Source organism: Sphaerodactylus townsendi, linkage group LG13 (assembly GCF_021028975.2).
Source record: "Sphaerodactylus townsendi isolate TG3544 linkage group LG13, MPM_Stown_v2.3, whole genome shotgun sequence".
Classification (NCBI taxonomy): domain Eukaryota; kingdom Metazoa; phylum Chordata; class Lepidosauria; order Squamata; family Sphaerodactylidae; genus Sphaerodactylus; species Sphaerodactylus townsendi.
The window spans coordinates 27,969,180-27,983,297 of NC_059437.1; the positions used below are offsets into that span (position 1 = coordinate 27,969,180).

At 43.2% G+C, this 14,118-nt stretch overlaps 1 long non-coding RNA gene across 5 annotated transcripts in view; it reads left to right on the forward strand.

The window, feature by feature from the left end:
- The window catches only part of LOC125442859, an 84,206-nt gene that overhangs the window by 52,988 nt on the left and 17,100 nt on the right, over positions 1-14,118 (forward strand). The gene's annotated exons all lie outside the window — the stretch shown is intronic.

Genomic DNA, 14,118 nt, shown 5'->3' on the forward strand with positions numbered 1-14,118 from the left:
CATCAAGAGTCAAGTCACAGCTGAATTATGGCAACCCCATAAGACTTTGGAGGGAAGTATGAAGAAGAATTTGTTTACCATTGCCTTCCTCTGCAGAGTCTTCCTTCCAAGTACCGACCCTGTTTAGCTTCTGAGATCTAACAAGACTGGCCTATATTAAAACATTTATATCCTACTCAGGCTTTTCCCTTAATCTAAAACCATAGACTGTCTTGCATAAATGTGTCTGTTTTCAAGGTTCTTAGAAAGAGTGTCTTGAACAAGGAAGGTCCTGACTTGTAAAATATTTTGCTTACTCCAAGAGAAAACAAATATTTCATAGCCACGTTTTCAATGTTCCCTAAAACTTCCAATTTTGTTTTTTGAAAAAAAAAATGCAGGAAAGATCTTTAGGAAAAAAAAGTTTTCCTGGAATTTTCTGTTTTTTCCCCTGGACCTTCACATCTGTAATAACATGGCAAAGCTTCCTAGATGAAGAGAGAGGTGTCACACATTTGATTACTTCCTCAGTAAATTCCTCGTAGGAAAAGGGAAATTAAATCGTGCAATTCACATGTATTTCCAAAGTGGTATAATTCAGGAGCAGTTTTCTGTATAATCTGCCTGTAGCATCCTCAGGGAGCAGGGGAACATACCTGGAGTCATACCATGGGTTCTGGGTTCTTGTAATCATGAGCCCAACCACTTTAAGCCAGTTCCTTGATTTCTCAATACATAGGACCCTAAAAGGCATGGTCTACTTCACCCACCTAAGGGTCACACAGTGTTAAGAACCTCCATGCTACAACCTGCCTCCTCCTCCTCCTCCTCCTGCCAGCTGCCCCCTGGCATTTTCCCTTCCTTCCTTCTTTCCTTTCCATAGCCCCAGCTCCATACCCTGATGAATTGCCGATCACTAGGTGATGGCTGGAGTTCTCCCACTATTACAACTAATCTCCAGGTGATAGAGATCAGTTCATCCAGAGAAAATGGTTGCTTTTGGAAGATAGGCTTTATGACATTATACTCCAGGTCTTTCCCTCCACACCCCCCCCCCCCCCCCGGCCCCCCCCCCCCCCCCCCGCCAATCTCTAGGTATTTCCCAACCTGGAGCTGACAACAGTACATGCTGAGTTGAGCCCCACTCTTTTCTCTGTTCTTTGCCCTGCCTCAAAACTCATGGGCCAGAGAGCCACTGTTCTTCCACCCAGGTTTGCTCTCTGCCACCACACCCTTTTAGTTTTCCTGGGCGAGACTGCAAATCTGCCTTTGATTCCAATCTGCTCCACCCAGGTGTGGTCTCAACCCACCATCTCCAGTTAAATGGAGCTGATAGCAGATAATGTGAAAGACCTTGTGTAAGACCATGAGAGCCAGTGTGGCATAATGGTTAAGAACAGTGAACTCTAATCTGGAGAACTGGGTTTGATTCCCCACTGCTCCATATGAAGCTTACTGGGTGACCTTGGACTAGTCACAGTTCTCTCAGCCTCACCTACTTCACAAGGTGTCTGTTGTAAGGGAACGGAAGGAAAGGAAGGAGTGTGTAAACTGCTTTGAGTCACCTTAAAGTTAGAGAAAAGTAGGTTCAAAAAACCAACTATTCTTCTTCTTCTTCTCAACTGCAGAGCATTCCCAGCCAAGCTGTCAGAGATGCTGGTGCCTTTGGGGACCTTCTACATCCATGACAAGTACTCTACCACTAAGGTTTCCCTCTTGACTTAATTTGCAAAAGAATGTATTTGAAAAAGTGAACTGTGGGCACCTACCAGGACAATTCTGTTGGTTGTTAGAGTGCTATGGAACTCCTTGCTCTTAGAAAATAGTATCAGTCCTCTTCACGTGTGTAATACATTATTTTGGATGGGAATATAAATGTAGCATTATACGGAGCCTTCTTACAGGAAATCCATAGTGTTGCTAACTCAAATACTATACAACATGTACATTTTTGTGGAACAAATAAAACCCCACATGTAACAACGTTAAGCATTGTTCCTGTGCCACAGAGAGAAACACATCTTGACATGACATGCCTCTGAAGATGCCAGCCACAGATGCAGCCAAAACATTAGGAGCGAAAACTAACAGGCAACAGCCACATGGCCCAAAAAACCCACAACAGCGTATTGCCCCAAATGGTTGTGTTTGTAAAGGACACTTTCTTCTCCACAAAATGTGTCTGTTCTGTTGCATTTAGTTATTACCTTACAATATTTATTATACCCATCTTTCTCACCAATGGGGACTGGGTTGCCAGCCTCCAGGGGGAACGTAGAGAGCTACCAGAATTACAATTAATATCCAGACTACAGAGACCAGTTCCTCTAGAGAAGATGGCTTCTTTGGATAATACCCCACTGATTCTATTGCATGATACTCCACTGAAGTGGAGGCTTTATCTCCAAATCCACAGTAACTTCCTGGCCCAGAGTGGGTCACATTAAATGTGAACCCAGATTGGCTTACAGCATTCTCCTGTCCTCACAATAACCCTATGAGTAGGCTAGGCTGAGCGTGTGACTGGCCCTAGTACAATGGGAGTTCAGAACTGCCTTTTCCAAGATCTAGCCCAATGCTCTAACCATTACACCACCATTTTGAGCTTGTCCTTGGCTTCATTTGGAAAGAGAACAAGCACATTTCCCCTTAAAAACAGGTGTACCAGGTACTTGCAGGTTGCATGTGCATTCTCAGTAACTTGTGAACAAAGATAACATAGTGTTAAAATTCCATCCTTTCCGGAGCAAGCTCAGTCCTTATCAGGCTGGTGTTGTTGTTGTTTTTTTTTAAAAAAAGGCTTTTCCTCTTTTGGGTTCATTTACAAGGTCACATTTTTCTGAATACCTGGGAGGTTTCTCAGATTATCTTTGGATGGCCCAATTATGCAGCTTTTGTTATGCACACAGGCAACTTCAGCAATGACTAAGGGAGGAATGTTTTCAGGTTTCCCAACCAATTAGCTTAAGAAATTTAGAGAGTTTTAATTGATTAACCTCACTGACTGATTAACTGTTGTGCCTCAAAGTTCTGCGGTGCTTTTGGATGTAATTATTGTATTTTGACGATCAGTGGGCTTAGAAGGTTTACTTCAGGATTGTCCCTTAGCCTGTAACATCTGAACAAATGCTGGTTATGTTGCACTGTATTAAGGGGAAGGTGGGTTCCTGTTATTGCACTTCAAAGTAGAAGTTGTTGGTCATAATGAAATGTTATTTTTTATTTTTACTGGCATATCTTAAAAATTCAAATACAGTAGGAAGCATATTAATGTTATTTCTTCCCTATGGAATGTCACCAAGACCCTTTCATATGATTTTCAGAGGTTCAGTAATCTGGAATGGGTCTCTGGAAATGAAAGATCTCTCCTTAAAATAAGGGTCATCTGGTACTATAGCCTGTTTATTCTGCAAGGATTTTATTTATTACTTTTGCCACTGCTCATATTAGAGTTAACATTGTTCAAGGGTTAAAAATGAGAATCATCTCCATGGAAATAAGAGCCATCCCTCAGCTGATGTTTTAGCTCTAATAATTTATTTGGATGAAAGAATTGTGAAGTTGCATTATCAGCTTCATGGATTCCATACTGTGTCACATATTGATTAGTTGCCATTGCTAATTTGTCATTTTTTTTCATAATTTTGGCCTACAGCATGACTTTCAGCCAAATTTGTTGACTGGTCTCATGTGACCAGACATGCTGTCACTCTGCACATTAAGAACTGGATTTGATGCATTGGTTTTTTCTTGTTTTTTTTAAAAAAGGTCTTAATACTATCCAGTATAGCCTTTCTTTCCCCTGTTTTTTTGAAACCCTTTTCAGGCCAACACATTCAGTCCTATGATTTTCTTTTTTTATATCACTGAAGCGTTTTAAGCTATCCTTGTCACAACAACAGTAGAAGGATTCAGTCACTCTCAAATTGTGGCCCAGGGATGACCACCAACAGCTGCCCATTCACAGGAGAAAAATGCTGAAGAACCAGAGACTTAGCTGAAGTTTCTTCTGAGTATTGAAGAGGCAAGCTACATTTCTTCTTATGTTTCAAGTGCAAAGCAACTTACTTTTGCAGCTATGCAAAGGCCTGTAGAAGAGACTTGCAAAGAAGCCCTCAGTTACATGTCCAACCATACATGGAAACAGTTTGGTCGGATTGTGGCTAGCAGAGGATGAGTGGGGTAATTGAATTCTCATCCAGAAGATTTTAAAGCATTCTCCACAACATGATGACCACACAGTGAAAAAGAAAAATGAGAGTTGCCTTAGACCAAACAAACCGCACCAATGTTGAAGAAAAATAAATATTATTGCCCCCACCCCAAAAGTGGTATGTCCAAAGTCCCTGGAACTGTTTGCTCCAGTTGGTTTTGGTTCCCATACTGGTTTTGTTTAACCAATTTGTAGCATGAGATTCTTGCAACTGGAGTCAAAATTCCATACAATCTTGCTAAAGGGTGTGATTGATGTTGTGATTTTGAATGAGGTGTGGAACCAGTTCTCCCCATCGCTGGGCTAGATAGAGGAAATCCTCAAACAGCATGGTAACGACCACACAGACCACCTGGTAATTACCCATAGTTACCATGAAAGAGAAAGAGAGAGGGAGGAGCAACAGAAATTCCAGTGAAGACCACCCTCTAGTGGCAGGCAAGGACAACTATAAAGGATGGGTTTCTCCAACATTCTCTTCCCCCCTCCCCAAATTCCTCAGAGATACAGAAAGCAGCTGACAAATAACTAGAAAAGTATCATGAAGGCAAAATCCTTCTCTCTGTCTGAAGACAACAGTGGGAACTCCCATGTGGATTGCTTGTGTTTTTGAAGAAGATCCTACGCAATTGACTTGATGCTCATTATTAGAACCTCTGCTATGAACAGATTTCACCCACTCAGACAGCAACATTCCCAGTTGCCTTTTAGCACTTCAGCATACTTAAGGACATGAATGTCAACTGCAGCTGAATGAACAACTTTCCCTTCCTCTGTCTTTTTCTTTCTTCGGGTGGGAAGATACCATCAATATTACTTGGCAGAAGTTGGTTAGGAAGTTCCATGTATCAGTCCTGCGTCTGGTATACAAATGTGTAGATGTACAGGAAAGCTGCTATTACTGGTTACACTGATTTTAAATCCACAGCTCTATCCATTTACCAGATGAGGAAAGGTGCCAGCTAGTAATGCTATCTCCTACATACCTCTTTAGGAGTGAAGACCATGCTTGTATGAGGAGTTGTCTAAATTAGAAGATGCCCTCCAAACAATTCTAACATAAGCAAGACTTTTACACTTGTATATCTCGTGGCACACTCCTCTTTGGTTGTTCCCCTCTTAAAATTTCCAGATTTTGACATCTATGACATTTTTCTCTTATCTCGGACACCATATCCCCAATGTATTGTCGAAGGCTTTCACGGCCGGAATCACTGGGGTGCTGTGTGCTTCCGGGCTGTATGGCCGTGTTCTAGCAGCATTCTCTCCTGATGTTTCACCTGCATCTGTGGTTGGCATCTTCATCAGATCCTCTGAAGATGCCAGCCACAGATGCAGGCGAAACGTCAGGAGAGAATGCTGCTAGAACACGGCCATACAGTCCGGAAACCACACAGAACCCCATATCCCCAAGGTTTGCTGATTGCACCTTCTGCAGATCTCAGGATCCTGGGGTCCAAGCAATAGCTCATCAACTTCTCATTCTGTCCCCAGCTCATCTCCACCTGTAACCCTTAGCCATCAATACTCTGCTCCCTCTCAACAGACATTCCTGGGTCCTACCAAAGTGGCAGAGAACGTGATTTGAATGCAGAATGTCTAATGTTCAATCCCTGGTTGCTCCTTATCAATATTATCTGATGTGAGCGGGACTCATAAAAGTTCATATAGAAAAAAAATACTGTTAGTCTTTTAAATGCCCTGTAAAGGATCAGAAAAAACAGTATCACGGGATCTTAAGAGATCCATTGCCAGACTGAGTAGGCATCACTAAGCTACAAAGGCCAACAGTCTGACTTCACGTGTCATGTCCCACTTAGAGTAAACAGTCTTTTATGGAAACAAAAACAGGACATGCTCTCCACTGCTGTTTCATGGTAAGGCCATTCTTTTGTGTAGCATCCACATCGCCATACTGCATTGCTGTAGCGTGCTTCCACACATCTGTAATAAGGAGTTTTAGGTGTTACTGCTTCCAAGTAGAATGTTGTCACAGGTTTCAGCAAGGGTGACTGGGATGGTCATGTTTGAAGAAGGAAGGTTGTTCCAAAAATGAAGGGTGCTAGAAAAAGCCCATCTCACAAGGCCTTCATCCTTGAATTGAGTCAATAAGAAGCTAGTCTTGTCTGAGTAAGTTTGCAGTGTGGGTGTAGAAATGGAGATGGGCCACAAGGTATTTCAGAGTTGAAAACATGACAGCCTGCAGAAGAACAGCACTAGACTTTGGCACAAACCAAGGCCTATCAAACTTGAGGATTATGCCATTAATATAAAAGTAGAAGTTTGACATCAGTTTTGGGGTTTAACATTTTAGAAAGTAACAGGGCTTCTAAGAAGGGTTAGTAGTATATTATTGCCCCTGTATGTAGTAGGGATGCACATTTGGATAATAACTAATCAAAATCTGATCCTTTTCATCAACCTTGACAGGGTAACTGTGAGCAACTCCCTTCCCCACCATCCTTGCAAGGTAGACCAACACCTAGTGAACTACTCACAAAGCAAGGAAGTACACTAAGGTTATCAGTTTCCAGCAGGCAGACTTTCAAGGCAAGCTGTTTACAGCACTCTTGCACACTTCTCAACCCTTTCCTCCCTCACCCTGACCTCCTCTTCTGTGTCCCTTTTGTCCCTCCCAAAAGGGTTCTTCCCCCCCTTGGGGCTCTCTATTCTAAACTAGTAGTGGTTGTTGGACTGTCTGTCAAGCCCTACCATTTTAGGATTGACTCCTCATATCTCTGGGCCCTCCTCCCTGATTGCAGCCTTGCCTAGGCTGTGCCAGCTCCACCCCACTCTGTGGAAATGACCTGTTGATTGCTGCTGGGTTGGGGCTGTACCAGCTCCACCCTTCTCAGTGGAACACCTGAGGTCTGCTCCTGTAGCCCAGGTAATCCAGCCAGTTCCCTGCAGCTTCTCCTGGTTTCCAGTAGGTTCTGGTGTTTACTGGTAATTCTGGGGATGAGGGTGCTGGGGCTCCATCCCTGGACAGTAACTAATCTAAATGAAATTACCTCTGGCTTAGAGTTGCCAGTCTCCAAGTGATTGGCTGGACATCTCTTGGAATCACAAGCGGTCTTCAGGTAAAAGAGATCAGTTTCCCTGGAGAAAATGGTTGCTTTTTAAGTGGATTTTGTGGTGTTCCCCTCTGAAGTTCCAAACTCTCCCCTCCTCAGGCAACACCACTCACATTCTCCAGGAAGTTCACAGTCCAGCGATGGCAACCTCGCCTAGTTTCCAGTAAGGAACCAAATAAACCACATCCAAATATTATTTTTGGTAGTGCTGTGATATCTACACGTGCATGCTGGTTTTATGCTCAATTTCCTTGTGATGTCTTTAATTTTCCATTTCCCCAAGACAGCAAGGGGTAGGAGAGAGGCAGCCAGGGGATCAAGTGAGTCAGCATACATCACTGATGGGGACCTTTTCCAACCAGACCTTTTAGCTAGAACATTTCTGCTAAATGTAATAATCCTGGTTGATTTTATGCGTATGAGAAGCGCACACCCCAGGACTGAACTGACTCTTGAGTCTGGGAGGGCTTTCTTGAAGGGACATGTTTGCCTGAGCTGTCCTGGAAGCAATAGCAAAAATGTACGGAAGGGGTGGGGGGCTGCAGGTAAAGGCAGACTTTGTCATGCCCAAGACAGCTCATCTGCCCTACAAAAGAAAGAAACTGAGGCTTAATGCTTACTCAGAGTACGGAACACTCACAAGAGTGATCCATGACAAAGAAGCATAAAATCATTTTTTTGTTAAGTGAAAGAAAACTATTGATTCAGGACCTGAGATCTTCTGGATGTCTTGTTTTAATGAATTGTTCTAATTAATTATTATTAAAATATACAGCTGAGCTGTGGGTGCACCAGATGTGCCTAAATTTGGCTGCTCACATTGAGATAATAGGGTGGGTTTTTAAAAAGTAGAGTCACAAGGTACAAGCCTACTCTCTCTTCCTTGTCTGGCAGGGCTGAGCACTTGTCTATTGAAAGTGTGTTCCTCACCTGGGTCAGGCTACAGATGATCTTTCTGTTGCCTCCAGTCCAGGGAGGTCTTCTCCTGCCTGCCTGAAAGTTGGGGGCTGGGTGTGGATTTGATTGGTGATGTGTAGAATTCTCGGTCATATCGTGTAAAGGCTTGAGTAGTTCTAGGCTAGTCTGATCTCGTCTGATCTCAGAAGCTAAACAAGGTTGCCCTGGTTTTAGTATTTGGTGGGAGATCTCCAAGGAACACCAGGGTCATGACACAGAGAAAGGCCATGGCAAACCACCTCTGAACATCTCTTGCCTTAAAAATGCTATGGGGGCCACTCAGCTGTGACTTGACAGCACACGCACACAGAGTCAATGAAAGTTACAAGCAGCGGTTTGTTCCCATTGACATGAATGTGAATCCCATTCGAATATAAAAACAGCTCTAAATACATCTTGTGAAACAAGATTAAAGACTCTTAAGCAAAAAAAATATGGACAAAATGTGTCAAATCTAAACTGAATAAAAAATTCTGTGGGCATCCCTGTTTATAACAGTCTCCAGTCTTGCATTCATCATGGCTGAAACAAATGTTTGCTGTTTTATCATTGCCTGCTGTCCCTCTTCTATGACCCCTCCCCATCTGCTGTTATCCCCACACCTAATTCGGGTTTTCCTGCCACTTGCCAAAAAAAATTACAAACCCTTATTTTGGGCCCCTACAATGTAGTTGTCCGTGAGTTCTCGACTATCTGGGTTCTTTTGCTGAGCGCTGTTTTGTAAAGGATCCTCTAGGAAAAGGTGTGGTTATTTCACCAGTTTTCGTAAATTGTAACAAGGGGGAGATAGCACAGGAAGGAGCCTTTGCAACAGCAGAGGAGGGGAAAGACGGGGAGTTTTAATGCAAGGTGAGCACAAATGGTCAATGGTAATAAATGCTTATGTAAAGGCTATTAAATCTTAACTTCGAACTCATTACCGCCCCATGGGTAAACATCAGTTCCTAGGGTACCTAATTGGAGAGTGTTCTGTGATTCTAGCCAGGAAAGAGTAATGTTCCAAACTCCCACCTGTTCTGATAAATAGAGATATCATTAGCAACGTGAAGTAGGTGATCACGACTCCCCTATTTTTCCCCTCTGTAAATTACACTAAATAACCATAATGCTGCAATTTACCAGCCCAAAGTTCATCCTATTCAGCAAGCCATCCATAGTCAACAGTTTAAAGAAAAAGGACCCGCTGGGAAAATAGGGGCCTAATCAGATGCCATAAAAACCAGCAGATCTGATGGGTCTCATTTTTCCCCCCCTCCTCCTCCTCCTTTGTGAGAAGGTCCTAATGAAGCAAAGCACCAAAAGACAGAAAGACAGAGAGATTTGAAACTCTTGTTCTGTGAATTATTAAGGCTGGTGAATGCCTCGAGTTTGAAAAGACGGATGCCTGGATCTAGTCTTCCGGGGTGTTTGCATACATGCTGTGCTGTCAGCAGGTGGGAGGGGGCTTGTTCAATTTATTTATTTATATGTTTGTTTGTTTATTTATTTATTTATCTATCTATCTATCTATCTATTTATCTATCTATCTATCTATTTATTTATTTATTTATTTAAAACATTTATTAGCTGCCTTTCTCCCTTGTGGGACTCAAGGCAGCTTACAATATAGGTGAAACCCCATTTCAACCCTGTTTTCCCTGCCTTCACCAGATGAAGGCATGCCTTGGTTCTCTGTGCCTGGAACAATAGAAACATCAAATCAAATATCAACCATGTTGTATATTGAGAGACTAATTTGTCAGCAGCTGCACAAAAAAGGGGAAGGGGAGGAAGGGAAGGGAAGCCAGATGAGTGACTGCAAAGTAGAAGATGGCCACAAACAAGCCAAATCACAGCACTGTGAAGTTATGGAAGCTTGGGGCCAGTCACATACTCTTAGTTGACCTACCTTACAGGGCTGTTGTGAGGATGAAATCCAAAAGGAAAGGGAGTTGTTAAGTCCCATTGGGTAGAAAAGTGGAGTATAGAAGTAAGTAAATTAATACAAAGAACCACTGAGAGATTTACATGCAGGAGATTCAGTGGGGGAGAAATGCAAATATGTGCCAGGTGGGGTAAAAAGTTGCTAAATCATGACCAATAGATACAGTACTGGCTGCAAGATCTGGAGAAGAAAGTATTCCTTTACATGGGGTTTTGTTAGGATACACAATCTTGGCATGGTGTGGACAAGCTTAAAATGTCACCTCTGGTCTTCTTGGATACCTCTTATACAAGAAGAATAGCATCAACATTGGGGTGAGGGGCTTGGCTAGTCTTGAGACCCTGGCACATGCCTGATGTTTGCTACCCTCAGAAACTAGCCAGCCTTGCCCAAGGATTAACAGTTAGTGTCAGTGGTGGGATCCAAAAAATTTAATAACAGGTTCTGATAGTGGTGGGATTCAAACAGTGGCGCCACCACACACACGCACCTCCAGTCCCTATTGGGCAGGGAGGTTGCTTTAGTAACCTCTTCTCGGCACTCAGAAAAAATTAGTAACCACTTCTTGAGAAGTGGTGAGAACTGGTTGGATCTCACCTCTGGTTAGTGTCATAAATCTCTATTTAAATGGATGTATAATCCACTTTCTCCTGCCTTGTAGGAGTTCAGTAATCCACCACAGGGTTGTATGACTCTTGAATATTATTTCATAGAGGCTTTAAGTATGTTCTCAAAAAGCTGGTCTCTGCCCCTTGGATTAAAACACAATAAAGAATATTTGAGCTTGTATCTTTCAGAGCCCAAGAACTATCTAAAGCACTGAAACCCCCAGCAAGTAGGGCATTGGTCTTCATAATAGTGCTTTAGTGGGTATTGCTCCTTCTCAAAATAATGTTTTGTTTCGGGGAATGGCTCGTTTTGCACAGCCATTATGAGTGTGGGCATAGTTGTGCCTTTTCTTAACGTAATGGTCTTACAGGGGAAGGTTCTCTTGATATTGTAACACAAAGCTGCTGTCTGCTTTTGCGGCGGGGCTGTTGCTGATCCCATGATGTTGGGCTCTGGACTTCTACCCCCGAAGTCCAGTCCTGAGAACACCAGCGATTTTGCAGATGTTGTAGGCATCACAGCAAGAGTTGTGACCCAGATGCTGGCTCTGTTTCAGAAACTGCCTTTGCCCTATGTGTGCACATCTGTCTGTTTAGACCCCGTGATTAGAACACATAAAGTGTCCGTTGCTGGTATTATCACTACTTAGCATTTTGTTTCTTTGGAATGCTCTGAACACTTGCTTCACCCGAGACAACAGTGGTGGGATGAGTGAGCAATGATTTCTCAGATCTGCCAACTCCATCATGGGTGGTGGTGGGGAAAGCTGTCATCTGACACCACAAAGAAATGTTTTCAGAGTTCCTAATGCCTCCCTCCTGTAGGTCCTGTTTGGAAAAGATGGATTGCTTCACAGTTTGAGTGGAAATACTTTGCTCTTACTTTACTCCTGAAAACACATCTGTTCTTAGAAGGCCCCTGTGTATTCCATGAGCAGGAGGATTTGGAAATCTCCTTTTTCCCCCTAAAGTTTTTTAGAGTTGAGGATTCCCCAATTTTCAAGGAAAAGCAAAGCCTCTTAGCTTTAGGAGGCAGCCTCATCTGGACCGGGCAGAGAGACCCCCTCTAACCTTCCGCTCTGGATTGGATCAATGCAGGAAAGTGGTCTTTGATGGACTTTCAGGCTCTGTGATCTCCCAACCCTGGGGGTTTAAAGGATGAGCATATCAATTCAGGACCACTGAACTGCATTTCCATTGCAGGAGGGCTCCGCCTCCTGCTTTTGTCTGCACCCCCTCTGCTCCTCCTACTTTGGTCACTCTCCTTTCATGCTTTGTTTAGCAAACACAAAACACACTCTGTTTGTTGCTGGGGTTGCTGGAAAGCTTTGCATAAAACACTTTTGAAAGGGGGCTAGTGCAGCTCTGTGTACCTGCCAGCACCTCCAGGGTCAAAATCAGTCCACAGCTTGGACATATCCATGTATATTTGGGGCTGGCTCATCTTTCTTAACTTCTGCAATAATAAAAGTTTATGCTGAGTGAATTCCTAGGACATGGCCTGTGTCAGGCTAGAAAATCCCATCTGTATCTAGCTGAGGACAATTTGTTCCTTGGGATCCTTCAGGAAAGGCACATTCCTTGGACAGAACTTTGGCTTTCCCTAGTTTCCTTTATATCACAGAAATCCCTCAGCAAGTTCTCACAAGGCCCAAACTTTATACCTTTGGTCCAATGTAACTGGGATGTGTACATTACACCCATCCAGAAAATCTCCCTCTTGACACTTAAAGGTTTGGAACTCTTTTGCTCAAAACCAGTTTCCCTCCACATTTTCAAGAAATCTTCCTATATTCCAATTCTCTTTGGCTCATTCCGCACATGCAGAATAATGCACTTTCAAACTGCTTTCAGTGCTCTTTGAAGCTGTGCGGAATAGCAAAATCCACTTTCAAACAGTTGTGAAAGTGGTTTGAAAACGCATTATTTTGCATGTGTGGAAGGGGCCTTTGTTTACTAGATCCTCTTTTCTGGTACCCACCCTTGGCAAATCAGTGTCCCGAATCTACTGCTATTTTTTTGTCTGTTGGGTATCCCTTTTGAATATGTTTAGTGTGTGTTGCTAGAATAACAAACCTCCTTCTCTAGAAGTTACATCTAAGAATGGAGAACGGACAAGTCTCATGAACTGAAATTCATGGACATTCAGACACTGCACAACATGCAGGCAAGCTCTTTCACACATGCAGCTATTGATACCCTATTTAGGAGGAAGTGTGGGGCTTATCATTTATGAGAGGAACTAGATAGCCTTGTTACATCTTAAAGACTAACAAAATTATGGTAGCCTAAGTTGGATCCAGAAAGATTTACATCTAATATGAATAAATATCTGTCCTGCTTTGAAATCAGGGCATGATACACTATTACAGAGTACAGAAATACATAAGAAGTATTCCTAACAGGAGTACTCTGAGCAATGATCAACAATTAGTGGGGGTGAACGAATTATGATCCTTGGTGCGAATCAAGGGCCTGTTCCACACTGGCCAAAAACAGTGGTGTGGGGACAGTAAAAACACTGGGGGAGAACTTTGCACAGCCACCACTGCTGAAACGAAGCTGCAACGTCCTATTTTCCCCAAACCGGTGTATTTGAGAATAGCTGAACTAGTGATTCTTTTAAAAACTGCTGTTCTGCAGCCGCTGCCGAGCGAATGGCTGGGCAGGAGGTGCTTCTGCTCCAGCCGCCCTTCCATTTTTTTAAAATTCCTGGCTGACTTCTGCGTAGCCACGCAGGCACACAGGGTCATCTCGGGGTCTCACAGGATGTCAGTATGGCTGTGGGGGCGGGATCATGTGTGCATTCCTGTGCAGCTACGCAGAAATGGACGACCAACAAAAAAACCCCACACCATGCGAAGGCCCGTGGCCCAACCGATTCACATGCTGTCCACGAGACGCCTGCCCATGTGAACGCCCCGAGGCAGCAGTGATTTCATCTACACCGACTGCACTCCGTTTTTATTAGCCCATGCAGAATGGGCCAAGATTTGCAGCTATTTTTGTTTGTGAAAGTTTTACAACAATGCTTCGTTGCAACTACAGGGGGCAGAGACTTGCTTCTTTGTTGCTGCATTGGTTAAATGAGAACCGAGATTACAGCATGGTATGGTGGTCAACGTGCCAAATTAGGAATTGTAAACCCAGGTTCAAAACCCCACTTGGTCATGGAAGCTTACTGGTGACCTTTGGACAGCCATTCACTCTCAGCCTAACCTACCTCACAGGATTGTTTTGAGGGTAAAATGGAGGACAGGCCAATGATATAAGCCACTTTGAGTCACTGCTGGGGCAAAAAAGTAGAATATAAATATTTTTTTAAAAAAAAAAATTCATTCTGTCCTCAGGCCAGCTTTTATA